The sequence below is a fragment of the Ctenopharyngodon idella genome, chromosome 7 (assembly GCF_019924925.1).
Source record: "Ctenopharyngodon idella isolate HZGC_01 chromosome 7, HZGC01, whole genome shotgun sequence".
NCBI classification, from domain to species: domain Eukaryota; kingdom Metazoa; phylum Chordata; class Actinopteri; order Cypriniformes; family Xenocyprididae; genus Ctenopharyngodon; species Ctenopharyngodon idella.
The window spans coordinates 41,645,301-41,652,354 of NC_067226.1; the positions used below are offsets into that span (position 1 = coordinate 41,645,301).

The 7,054-nt window shown below is 35.8% G+C and overlaps 1 long non-coding RNA gene across 1 annotated transcript; it reads right to left on the reverse strand.

Moving 5' to 3' along the window:
* Window positions 1-4,535: 4,535 nt before the first annotated feature.
* On the reverse strand, window positions 4,536-6,678 carry LOC127516113 (uncharacterized). Its single transcript, XR_007930935.1, has 4 exons — window positions 6,312-6,678; window positions 6,076-6,175; window positions 5,073-5,143; window positions 4,536-4,984 (listed from the first exon to the last, which is right to left on the reverse strand). It is a non-coding gene; the product is annotated as an uncharacterized LOC127516113 (long non-coding RNA).
* Window positions 6,679-7,054: the final 376 nt, after the last annotated feature.

Consider the following 7,054-nt stretch of genomic DNA (forward strand, 5'->3'; position numbering starts at 1 on the left):
GGGCAGTGCCTCTCTGGAAGTGCTAGTCCAAGCCAATGAGCCCCTCCTGGGCCCAGCGATGAGCTAAATTATTTTTAATGGATCTTCATAAAACCATCTGTAACAGCACACCTGCACACTGGAAGGGCTATCGACAGAGTGATTAGGACCACAGGACCAGCAGATTGCTCTGAAATGTGTAATCATTTTGTTGTATGCCACATAGGAAGGCATTCATTTTCTCTAGTGTATGTTTTTCACAGGGTGTGATCAGAAAAACATACATTTTACTGGGATCGTCAGAAGCTGTAAGACCGTAAGGTGATAGAGTTGCCTTTCCATTTTTGAAAATATTGCAGTCAGACCAAACTAAAATTATGAACCTGATGTTTTTGATTACTGATGATATTTGATAACAGCTAATATATTTTTCAGTATAGGGGAAGCAGAGGACGGTTGTAACACTACCTTCTGTATTCACTTCTAGTGAAATCACTACAAAATTGAACAGTTACATAGCTGACATCTGACCATTTTGAAAGTGACTGATATAGACTAATAACACACTGTTGTTTTTTAAGCCAATGTTTTCAACGTGTTTGATCTTTTAAACTGAAATATTTCACAATTCCCTGGTGAAACATAAGTGTGTTTATTTGTATTGAATGTGTACTTAGTGTACTTAAAATCTTAAAAGTATATTTTTAAAAAACTACTTGTCTTGCAGATATTAATGAAATAAAGGGCCAAGTGTACTTTAAAAGAATAGGCCTACATACCGTACGTTCCAAAAGTGCACTTTGTAATAATGTCAAATTATCACATATCGCATACTTCCCTATACTATATACGTGAAAAACAGTATGTAACAAAAGAAATATGTCCGAATTCACAGTACTAATCAAAAAGTGACCTACTGCTTCCAGCGAGATTCTGAATTGTGCATACGATGGACACTTTACAATCCCTTGAGGACATGGGAAAGGATTTGTGAATGGCAGTGAACCGACCCAACTGACGCTGGTAGGTCACATGATAATGACAGTATGGCAAATGTAGTATGTCCAAATTATATTCATACTACGCACATTTATACTATATAAAGTACTTTTTTAGTGGTTGTGAAGTAATTACTTATTCAAAGTAAGCACCTACTCAAGAGAGTATATTCTGATGTGTTGACTAACATATACTAAAGCACATGTAAAGTACTCCATTATCTTTTTAACTGTCGTTATTTGATATTAAATTTAAAGTTAATATATTTTAAATGTACTAAATTGCAGTACATTAAAAATTTAATTAAAAATATAATAATAATAATTCACAATAGAACATAACATAACAAATGTTTAAACTGAGAATTTTTCCAATTTTATGCACAAAATGAGCTCATTTCAAATTTGATGCCTGCTACAGGTCTCAAAATAGTTGGGACGGGGGCATGTTTACCATGGTGTAGCATCTCCTCTTCTTTTCAAAACAGTTTGAATCTGGACATTGAGGTAATGTGTTTCTGGAGTTTTGGTGTTGGAATTTGGTCCCATTCTTGACTGATATTGGTTTCCAGCTGTTGAAGAGTTTGTGGTCGTCTTTGACGTATTTTTCACTTAATGATGCGCCAAATGTTCTCTATAGGTGAAAGATCTGGACTGCAGGCAGGCCAGTTCAGCACCCGGACTCTACTATGATGAAGCCATGCTATTGTAATAGCTGCAGTATGTGGTTTTGCATTGTCCTGCTGAAATACCCAAGGCCTTCCCTGAAATAGACGTCATCTGGAAACCTTTATATACCTTTCAGCATTCATAGTGCCTTCCAAAACATGCAAGCTGCTCATACCGTGCACCCCCATACCATCAGAGATCGTCACAGCATCCGTGATTTCCAACAAGAATGTCAAATTTGGACTCGTCTGACCATATAACACTTTTCCACTTTGAAACAGTCCATTTTAAATGAGCCTTGGCCCACAGGACACGACAGCGCTTCTGGACCATGTTCACATATGGCTTCCTTTTTGCATGATAAAGCTTTAGTTGGCATCTGCAGATGGCACAGCGGATTGTGTTTTCCGCAGTTGTTTCTGGAAGTATTCCTGGGCCCATTTAGTAATGTCATTGACACAATCATGTCGATGAGTGATGCAGTGTCGTCTGAGGGCCCGAAGACCACAGGCATCCAATAAAGGTCTCCGGCCTTGTCCCTTACGCACAGAGATTTCTCCAGTTTCTCTGAATCTTTTGATGATGTTATGTACTGTAAATGATGAGATTTTTAAAGCCTTTGCAATTTGATGTTGAGAAACATTGTTTTCCACAATCTTTTTACGTACTCTTTCACAGCTCTGCCCATCTTTACTTCTGAGAGACTCTGTCTCTCTTAAGCCCTGGATACACTGCACGATTTTATCAATCCTATAAGATCATTACTTTATCACACTGTGCGATATGGATCTACTAAACTTGGGTACAACATGCATGTAGACTGTACGATCATGACACGTAGGCTACGATGCAAGTTTCTATAGAAGAATAAAACATCATCAGCATGCGCTAGTGGAAAACAAAACACCACGTTGAATCACACTTTGGCAGTTGTAGTTTTTATGTGTGCTGAAAATAAAAAGGAAGCGGCGAAAGAAGAAGGGAAAAGAGCTTGAGGTAAGCAGTTTTAAGTTTTAGCGCCATGTCGCTTTGATTTCATGTCGTATTTTTATTGGCTGGTCAGTAGACGTAGGTCGTAGCAGCAAACACACTGTGTGTTGATCAAGCTGAATTTCTGACACTGTCAGAAAATTATTGTAGGCTATCTTTGGTCACAAGACCGGGAAAACGGCCGTCTTTGAACCTCTCTCACTGTACGACATAGGACCACCGATTAAGAGCCACGATCACAGAAATCGCCACGATTGTTTCACAATGGCAATCTTTCGTCTGGGACAGCCAAAAATCGTGCAGTGTATCCTGGGCTTAAGACATCCCTTTTATAGCTAATCATGTTACAGACCTGATATCAATTAACTTAATTAGTTGCTAGATGTTCTTCCAGCTGAATCTTTTCAAAAATTTCTTGCTTTTTCAGCCATTTGTTCCCCCCCGTGCCAACTTTTTTGAGACCTGCAGCAGGCATCAAATTTGAAATGAGCTCATTTAGTGGATAAAAGTGTAAAATTTCTCCCTTTAAACATTTGTTATATCTATGTTCTATTGTGAATAAAATTTTGTCTTTTAGCTTTCATTTTAAAGCAAATTTAAAAAACGTCCCAACTTTCAGATTGTATTTAAATACATGACAAGTTTCAATAGGAATGACATTAAAGTATATTAAATGCTTGTCAGTACATTAAGCAGTACACATTCAACACTTTAAGCATATTTCAAAGACAACCAAATAATGAATCTATATATAAGGATATACTTAGAGGGTCTTAAGTAAATGTACCTAAGTGGGTCAAAAAAAAAAAAAAAAAAAAAACCTCTAAAGTTCAGCTAATTGCATATAACATATATTTAAACTATAAAACATTTTCATTTAATTGTAAACATGCAATTAAGTGTCTGAAAACATTACATTTAGTTTGCAGTTAAGTATATTAATAAAAAAAAAAAATCATGTACAACATTTAAACTGATATCCATGTGTTAAGCCCAGAACACACCAAGCCGACGGTCGGCTGTCGGGCAGTTTTTGTTCGTCAGCCACTGCAAAATTTACTGTGTAAATGTGTCTATAAGAGTCAAATTTAACACTCGGCCCGAGTGTATTTGGTCCCACTCAGAATTGGTGATAAATTGACTCTCGTCAAAGTGTTAAATTTTCAGAGTTAAATTAACTCTATTTTGAGTAAAAATTTAACACTGCTCAACACTGAAGAGTGTTACTAGAGTTTAACACTAGAAATTAACTCTGTTTGGTGTTACCACAACTTAACACTACAGGAAAATTAACTCCGATTAGTGTTAATATTTCACTTATGTAGAGTTTATTTACATTTGTAATAGTGAAAAATTGTCTCAAATTTTAAAACCCAATTGGTGTTTTCAAAACAGAAAAGAAAACAAGTTCAACGACATCACATTTAAAACATTTATTTAAACGCTGTCAGTCTCAAGAAACATACACGTATATGCACAAAAATATCACATCTGCATGAAATGACAATACATCACTATATGCAGTACAGTCAACATCTTTGTTGTACACTGTGGTCTGAATGAAAGTGTACATCTTGTGTAGAATAGTGTTAAGTGGTGCCTAAAAACAAAGTGTGCCTTACAAAGTTAGTTCACCAAAAAATGAAAATTCTCTCCTTAATTACTCACCCTCATGTCGTTCAAAACCTATAAGGCTTTTGTTCATTTTCAGAACACAAATGAAGATATTTTTGATGAAATCTGGGAGACTTCTGTCACTTCATTGACAGCCTACACAACTACCACTTTCAAGGCCCAGAAAGGCAGTAAAGACATCAAGGTAACCCATGTGACTCTGGTGATTTAACTTCAGTTTTATGAAGCAACGCAAAACGGGACGAGCGTACATGAGAGCACCACGACGCATGAGTGATTTGTTGAAATTAAAACAGTCGTTGTTGTGTGAATGCGTGTATAAAGTTGAGGTTAAACCAACAGAGTCACATGGATTACTTTAATGTCTCATTACTACCTTTCTGGGCCTTGAATGTGCTAGTTGTGTAAACTGTCAACAGAGGGACAGAAATCTCTCAGATTTCATTAAAATATCTTCATTGGTGTTTCGAAGATGAACGAAGGTCTTACGGGTTTGGAACGGCATGAGGGAGAGTTAATGACAGAATTTTCATTTTTGGGTAAATTAATCCCATTAAAAATGTCATCAAAGGCATCAAGAGAAGAGGCTTACTTGCATGGAATGACATGTTGATCAAGAATGAAGAACTGGTGAACTGAATTCTTCTTCCCACAGCATAGGGCTGAGCACTTCCAGCGATATCTTGAAGATGCTCCTCAATGCTTGTTTCACTCTGAGAAAACCAAGCAAATTGCAGAGTTAATATGTTAAAGAAAACTACAAGAAAATAATAATAAAAATAATAATAAATAAAAACAAACCTTCTAGAAGACAAGATATCCCTATTTGAGACGTAGATGCCTTTTCTGGCCTTGACAAGACAATCCTTTTCCTGATGAACAACAAAGCATTTTAAGATCAACACTGCTTAAAGAATGCTATATGAAGTTAATCCTTAGTCACATTTAAAGGGTTAGTTCACCCCCAAAATGAAAATTCTGACCCTCATGTCGTTCCAAACCCATAAGACTCTTGTTCTTCTTTGGACACAAATTATGATATTTTTGATGACAGAATGCCGTCAGATTTCCTTCCATAGACTGCCTTTGCAACTGACACTTCATAAAATTAAAACTTCATAAAGAAAAGTTCATAAAGACATCAGAAAACTAATCCATATGAATCGAGGTGTTTAGTTCAAATTTTCTGAAGAGACTTGATCGCTTGTTATGATGAATAGATTTAATTTAGGCTTTTACTCGCATGTAAACATTGATCAGTGAACATAAGCAGAAGCTCAACTGAACCTGAATAACGCACAAAAACAAACCTCATCCGGAAGCTCAAACGTACCACGTAACACACGAGAATGAACCTCACTGGTTATGCAGCACGTAACCAGCACGGTTCTTGTGCGTTATTCAGGTTCGGTTGAGCTTCTGCTTATGTTCGCTGATCAATGTTTACATGTGAGTAAAAGCATAAATTAAATCCGTTCATCATAACAAGCGATCGATTCTCTTCAGAAAATTTGGACTAAACCACTCGATTCATATGGATTAGTTTTACAATCTCTTTATGAATTTTTTGAAGCATCAAAGTGTCAGTTGCAAAGACTGTCTATGGAAGGAAATCTGACAGCATTCTGTCATCAAAAAGATCTTCATTTGTGATCTGAAGATGAACGAAAGTCTTGAACGACATGAGGGTGAGTAATTAATGACAGAATTTTTCATTTTGGGTGAACTAACCCTTTAATGCAACACCATGGCAACAAAACTGCCATGAAAGATGACACAATGAAATTCTCATTTCATTTTGTACCTTCAAATGATACTCCTTGTTCTTTAGCAATGCCTCTCTGTATAGTTTTGATTCTCCATGGCAAATATCTGGTGGCACTCTCACCAACATAGCAATGCTCCTTAGAAAGACAAAAGTACAGAAAAAGGAGGGGGAAAAAATGTTTTAAAATCCAAGAGCAAAATACACCATTTAAAACTTGTCAAATAATTAAAACTAAAAAAAAAAAAAAAAAAAAAAAAAAGTGTGATACTTACCTAGCCATTTTTGAAGAAGGGGTCACTGAGGTACAGGAACAACACCACAATTACTCTGGCATATTTCTCATTCACCTTCCTTGGTTGTGATGTACTGCAAAATAAATTAAAAAATGTTTAAGAATTATGTATTAAAATATGTATTAAAACATGTATTAAAATGTATTAAAAATGTAAAATTATAAGCTCCCCACCAGATTTCTGCAGTGGATTCCACAAGCTTAACGATTAAAAAAAAGAATCAAAACAAAAACATAAATATGGTATGTAAAAATACTACTTCAAACAAGATTTATTTATACATATTCTTCTAAATGTTTAATCATATAAAGATCAAATTAATGTTGGATTTTTAAATTGATTTATTAGTTTCAACAGTCAGTTTTTTTTTCTTTCCCCCTTAAATGCATAATAAAAACGTGTTGAGTCAAAGGATGAAGACAGGGACTTGTTTGAGTGCACAGGAGAAGCTTGTTAATTAAAAAAAAAGTTCAGCAATATGTGCTATGCCATGCCAATAACAGTCACTCCTAACAAAGAGTCTGAATTTCAAAATGCGTTACTTGTACTAACACTAACATGTGCCGCTCTGCTCAAGTCAACTGATTGTGTATGTCTAACAACAATAACGTAAAATAGTTGTTCGTGCTACCGTAACCATTGCAGAAGGTTAAAGTGACGAGAAACAAAAAAGCGGGTATTTTAAAATGAGACTTTCCGCCTTCCCCATCACCTTCTTCGTT